Raw genomic sequence first — 7,093 nt, forward strand, 5'->3', positions numbered from 1 at the left:
CTTGGTCTTTAAAAACTGTTTTTTTTTGCTCTAAATATTGTGTGTAGTTGTCATTGTAATTGTGGCACGTCTCTACAATTTTCAACATAAAGCTAATTGTGTCATTTGTTAAATACTGTACCAGTGTGCCTGGTGTCGGCCTATTTTTTGGCTACATGGCCTGAATGTCACAGCGGGTCATCCAGGTTGCCTGCCTGTCTTACGGGAGCCATGGGAAGGAAAGCAGGTGCTCTGAGCTAATCAGCACCATGGGAGGCCTGGATGAGGCTCTCCTACCTGGGTGCCACACTGGCCTGTCAGCACAGTCCCCTCAGATCCATGGGAAGCTGGGGCAGGGCGTCCAGAAAAGAAGCCCTTTAACCTGACAGCGAATATCCGACCCCAGCGTTTCCAAGCTGAGACTGGCCCGCCACACGCAGTGCTGTTAAATTACACCAGATGTAGCCCATCCCGTTCACCACAAAGACGAACATCCGGAATTTCATCATGGTGTCATACAGCCCAAGGTAAATACTTCCACCTGTATGGTTCTGCATTTATACCTCAACCTGCAAAGCCTTGCTTAATTTCTTGCATCTACAGTACAGTACAAAAGTTTGGACACATCTACCCATAGAAAGGTTTATTAGAACTATTTTCTACATTTTAGAATAATTATAAAAACTATTTTAAAAAAGATATATGGAATTGTGCACTGACTAAAAAAGTATTAAAAATAATTTGTGAGTTGGGACTCAGTTGGTTGTTGGTTCAAATCCCGTGGTCGGCAGAGTAATGCCACCATTGTGCCCTTGAGCAAGGCCCTTAACCCCAATTGCTCCAGGGACTGTCTGACCCTACTTTCTCCTCTATGCCAGGTTCATGAGGTGGCCTCCTGTGATGCTTTGCCAGCTGTCCTGAAGGATGTCCCACATATGCTGAGCACTGATTGGCCGCTTTTCCTAATCTGGTTAAACTCCTCCAAAACAATTTCTGTTGTGTTTAGGTCAGGTGGCCAAGTCATGTGATACTCTATTACTCTCCTTTGTAGGTGGCGTAGTGTGTCTAGACTATTTACTGGTGCTGTATGAATTGTTAACAATGGATTACTGGAAATCACAGCTGATGTGCACTTACTGCAGTGTGACTGAATGACGGTATCTGTGTGAATCTAACTGTTCTTGCCTTATTGCTGTTGACTATTGATGAATGTCCACCGGAGAGGATTCGCTCTATGGCGCGCTAAATCACATCCCCCAGCCGATGGAGTCTGCCAGCCATATATTTCTTGCACAAACAGGGCTGAAATCTGCCAGTGGCCTCATCAACATGTGGGCTGTGCTCCTGGAAAAGACATCTACTGTGATGTTGTTAATAGAAATGAATGTTTAAAAAAAAAATCAAGGAATAAAGTTGCAAGCTGAAATGTTGAAAATCTGCTCTTGAATCCAGCGAGACCGATTAGGGACTCTACAAAAACAACTAAGCTGTAAACAGCTGTATAAAACACAGACCCCCCCCCCTCCCCATCTGTGTGCTCCAAGTATCTCAACTCTGACCGTGTCAGCAAGTCAAAAACAGAGAAAGAGATTAAAGAGAAGTCAACATAGGTTCTGCTTCACTTTTTTCCAATGCTTTACTGGAGTCTGTTACAATTTACTTATAACACAGCTCCTATGACCCTAACCAAGATTAGTAGTTATAAAATGGGTGGATGGATGGATGGATAGATAGATGGATGGATGGATGGATGGATATAATGCAGTTAAAAATTCAATAAAATTTCATTTAATTTTAAATAGCACCTTTCACCCTAAGGTGCTTTACATGGGTATATTGAAATACATCCCTACATCCTTTATACAGAATAATAAATGAAAAAGGCAAAAAGGAAGACAGAAAGAAAGAATGAAAGGAAGAAAGCCAGATGACAATGGAGGAGAGGAACCTGAAGTAGGGAGAGAAAAAACATCTGGGGGTTCAACCCCCCTGGGCAGACTAACATTACTGAAAACAGAAACCTGTGGACTTCCTTACCACAAGGTAGGTATAAGCTGTGATGAAGGATGAAGACAAAGTCCACCAATGAGTCCATTATCCACGTTGGTCTGTGTAGGGTGGCCAAAGTTCATCAATAAAACTGTCCTCCACACTGGCCTATGTAGGTGGCACTGAGGGCTGCACCCATGAAGATACAGTTCGGAGGTCCCATTCGCAATGTCCTCCTCCATAGGATTGAAGCAGCACTCCAGTTCAGATGGTGCCCACCCCGGGCACCATCCGGACATGCGTGAAGGAAAGCAGAGAGCATGGATGTCAAGACAATGCATAGACACACTAGATGAAATTGGTATGTATAGCAGCACAAGTAATATCTCCAATGACAAAGCACAGCAGCAGCAGATTAAAAGCAGGTCTTATTGTACTTAACCATTATGTATCGTTTTTCAGTGAGTGATACTGTAGGTGAACAATAGGAAGGTGGGATAGGCAGTACCACGTCTCTGCGGAGGCAGAGGTAGGTGCCCACAATGACCAGCATTCAGCCTTGCCCTTTCCCCTATTGCTGGCTTGGGGTATGAGTTAGTTAGTTAGTGTGCTGTTTGGATTCCCCTGCAGTAATCAGGAATGTGTTATTTGTGCCTGTTATCTCCCATCTGAGACATCCATTGTATTTGGGATGTGACTTTTCCCTGCTAAAAGGGGTGACATTATCTTGCTACCACCCCCTTGGTGCTGCGATTCTTTGATCCTCATGAACTGTGGGCCTTATTGACCCCACCTGAGACAGTCGCACACATGGTGTGGAAACCTGGGACAGTAAATCACCAAATGCTGTGATCATTGTTGGACTCCATCGTGGAGCAGATGGTGATACAGGAGTTTCTCTTCTGCCTCCTGAAAGCCATCTTGGGCTGCTTTTGGTACCACCACCCTCACTCCCTCTCGCTGGCAGAGAGGTACCTGGCCGTCTGCCTCACATATGGCTGTCATTCCCACCCCAGGTTCCCCCTCCTCTTGTCTCGTTCAAAAGCTTCTTTATGCCCATACTGTACCTCTCCCGCTTCCAGCTTCCCGGTCGACCCCCCGAATGCCTTGCAGTGCTCCGCAACATCTGCCACTGATGAGTGCTGAGGTCTCTGGCCTTTAAAGCATTTAAGTAGAGCATCCGATAAATGATCAGTAATTCAAAGTAATTCTAATTGTTTTGCTCTGAGAGGTGATATATTCTTTTTTTAGAGTAAATAGGGGCATATTATACTGGGCACACTGGGGCATTTGAACAGGATTAGAATCCAACCAATTTTGGGAACAAAAAAGCTATTGAGAAATACTTTTCCAGATGGTTCACCAGGCAAAAAAAAAACTGCTGGGCAATTAGGAAAGTCAACAACTGTACTCATGTTAATCGTTCAGATCCACTGCAGTGCTCAGATCATTCCCAAACAGATAGCACGGGTCAGATCGATGCAATGTCATGTCCTCGATGTGGTCACAGCGCACAGCCCACGATGTCCTAATCTAATCATTTTGGGAAGGACCGACAAAGATATTAGATATGAGTAAGCAAGCAGTGTAGCCTCAAGTTCCAAAACATAATGAGTCTGTTCAGTACGGTGTGTTGTTAACAATGTGTAAAAATTTGCACTATATCCTATACGTTAAATTGATGTGCTGCTGGATGTGATTGGCATTGCTTGGAAAGTGGATAAATAGTTTGTGTATTTATTGAGTTTTTTTCTTTAGCTGGTACCATGGTAGCGTCACACCTGCAGGGTTCAAACCACAACCCAGGTCAGCGTTTGTGGAGTTTGCACACTCTCCCTGTGTTTGCACAAGATTCTACCTACAGCCCCAAGAACATGCAGCTATGTGAGCAACTGTGACTGGCCTCCCATCCTTGGTGTCCACTGCCTCATGGCCTCTCAGCCTTGGTATTCTCTGCCTCCTGGCCTCCCAGTCTTGGTGTCCTCTGCCTCCTGGCCTCCCAGCCTTGGTGTCCTCTGCCTCATGGCCTCCCATCCTTGGTGTCCTCTGCCTCATGGCCTCCCATCCTTGGTGTCCTCTGCCTCATGGCCTCCAAGCCTTGGTGTCCTCTGCCTCATGGCCTCCCAGCCTTGGTGTCCACTGACTCATGGCCTCCCATCCTTGGTGTCCTCTGACTCATGGCCTCCCATCCTTGGTGTCCTCTGCCTCATGGCCTCCCAGCCTTGGTGTCCACTGCCTCATGGCCTCCCATCCTTGGTGTCCTCTGCCTCATGGCCTCCAAGCCTTGGTGTCCTCTGCCTCATGGCCTCCCAGCCTTGGTGTCCACTGCCTCATGGCCTCTCAGCCTTGGTGTCCTCTGCCTCATGGCCTCCCAGCCTTGGTGTCCACTGCCTCATGGCCTCCCATGCTTGGTGTCCTCTGCCTCATGGCCTCCCATGCTTGGTGTCCACTGCCTCATGGCCTCCCAGCCTTGGTGTCCTCTGCCTCATGGCCTCCCAGCCTTGGTGTCCACTGCCTCATGGCCTCCCAGCCTTGGTGTCCACTGCCTCATGGCCTCTCAGCCTTGGTGTCCTCTGCCTCATGGCCTCTCAGCCTTGGTGTCCTCTGACTCATGGCCTCCTATCCTTGGTGTCCTCTGCCTCATGGCCTCCCAGCCTTGGTGTCCACTGCCTCATGGCCTCCCATCCTTGGTGTCCTCTGCCTCATGGCCTCCAAGCCTTGGTGTCCTCTGCCTCATGGCCTCCAAGCCTTGGTGTCCTCTGCCTCATGGCCTCCCAGCCTTGGTGTCCACTGCCTCATGGCCTCTCAGCCTTGGTATTCTCTGCCTCCTGGCCTCCCAGTCTTGGTGTCCTCTGCCTCATGGCCTCCCATCCTTGGTGTCCTCTGCCTCATGGCCTCCCAGCCTTGGTGTCCACTGCCTCATGGCCTCTCAGCCTTGGTGTCCTCTGCCTCATGGCCTCCCAGCCTTGGTGACCACTGCCTCATGGCCTCCCAGCCTTGGTGTCCTCTGCCTCATGGCCTCCCAGCCTTGGTGTCCACTGCCTCATGGCCTCCCAGCCTTGGTGTCCACTGCCTCATGGCCTCTCAGCCTTGGTGTCCTCTGCCTCATGGCCTCTCAGCCTTGGTGTCCTCTGCCTCATGGCCTCCCAGCCTTGGTGACCACTGCCTTTAGACAGCACACCACGACCCTGCATTACATAAGAGATCATGGAAAATGAATGGATAAAAGCTTTACAACAGCTAAAATGAATAGATCCATGTCATATTAGTGATACAGGGTCTTTATTTGGGCTATGAGGTTTTAAAAAAACAAGGAGAGATGAACAAACCAGAATTCAGTACCTTCAGCTTGGGCGAAAAGAGAATCAGTTCTACAGATGGACCAGTGATTTCTAGGAAGGTGGTCTGGCTAAGAGACCAAGGTTCAGGTTTCAAATCTGGCTAAGAGGCTACACATGAGTAGCTTTTATTTCATCAGTGAGGAGCTAGAGGCCCCACCTAGAGAGGCCCTCCTGCACTCACTACCTCAGGTTACACTGGACAACTGTCATAAGTCCATCCATTCATTTTCTGAAACCACTTGTCCTACAGTTCCTGTTTAGGGCTCGGGGGGGGGGGGGGGGGGGGACAGCTTATCCCAGAAGCTACAGATACAAGACAGGAAACAACCGAGGATGGGGCACCAACCTATCACAGAGCACACTCACACATGCACAATGTGGTACCTCCAAGGAACCTTAGCAAGTCTTTGGACTGGGGGGGAATCAATTTCTTAGTGACATGGGACTCAGAATTAATTCACAAATATCAGTGCAAGAATATAAAGATGTTCACTTGAATACATCCAGTCTATATGGCACACACGTACCTTGCTTGCTCGTCTTGAGTGGCTCTCTTGCTTGTCGTTGTTAGTGCACTCAGTCCTCTTGTGTGTCCTGTACGTATGGCAGAATTGACAATAAAGACTTTTGACTTTGAAGAAACAAATAATCTTCTGTAGCTGTTCCATCTTGGGTTTCCAAGTCACAGAGCGGGAGATGTTTTTGTATCGATAGGGCCGGGATAAACTAAAAAATTCCATGTGGAGACTCGTGTTGTTTTGCGCCCAAACCAGTGTTGACACCATTAGTTGCTGTTAACTGGTGGGAGGTAGAGTAACAGCAGAAGGGTGAGTTGTGTTACCATGGTGACATATCAATAATGAAACCAGGTTTTTGCTGACTTGACTGACCACTTGTTAGAGTTTAGGGGTATCTAAAGGTATTTGGGGGTGGCGGGGAGTTGGGATGTCACTCACCCGAGGACAAGGTTTGTGTCTTCAGCTTCTTGTGTACATACTGTTTTTTTGGGATTGATTTTGTTCATTTTTGAACATTTGCTGATGTTTTGGTTGATCAAGCGTTCCTGTATCTATTTGCTTTGCCTTGTCTTATGTTTCTGCATTTCAGTCTTTTATATCCTTCTTTTTATCTAGTCCTGATGTCCTGCATCACTGCCCACTCTTGAGAGGTGCCCATCCCTCAGTACTCCCCAGTAATAATAACATTCAGTTTGGGGTGGAGGGCCCAGCAAGCAACAAACATTTCATTCAGTATCGCTCTGTCGTTAATAATTCACCTTTTATGACATCAAAACAATCGGGAGTAACAACTGGTCATAGTCCCTTTGAGTCACTTGTTTAATATTATGATATACCAGTTATGCATCAATACTGTTATAAATATTTATGTGTTGTAGCCTGCGTGATTTTCACAGACAGTTAACTTAGCATCACAATGATGAAATAGTTTGACTTCTGAATGCCATAAATACTCTGAAAGGTTGGTGATATTGTGATAAAATGTGAGCTGAGTATTCTGGGAAGATGAGACTGGTAGGGGGTGGAGGTGTAAATCCAGCACAGATGTACGGAAACTCCTCACCATGTCATGGTGTCACCAATCTGTCATGTATCACAGCTAAAATTCTCTAATACTTACTCTCTTTTGTTCACAGGCCTCTTGTGTCTACAGCAAAACCAGCCGGGTCTCTGTGGTGCAATGGGCTAGCATGCTGGACTTTGATTCCAGAGGTTCTGGGTTTGTATTCCAGCAGAGGTGAGGTTGGTTATGTGCTTTGGAAAAAG

The sequence above is a fragment of the Brienomyrus brachyistius genome, chromosome 12 (assembly GCF_023856365.1).
Source record: "Brienomyrus brachyistius isolate T26 chromosome 12, BBRACH_0.4, whole genome shotgun sequence".
Taxonomy (NCBI): domain Eukaryota; kingdom Metazoa; phylum Chordata; class Actinopteri; order Osteoglossiformes; family Mormyridae; genus Brienomyrus; species Brienomyrus brachyistius.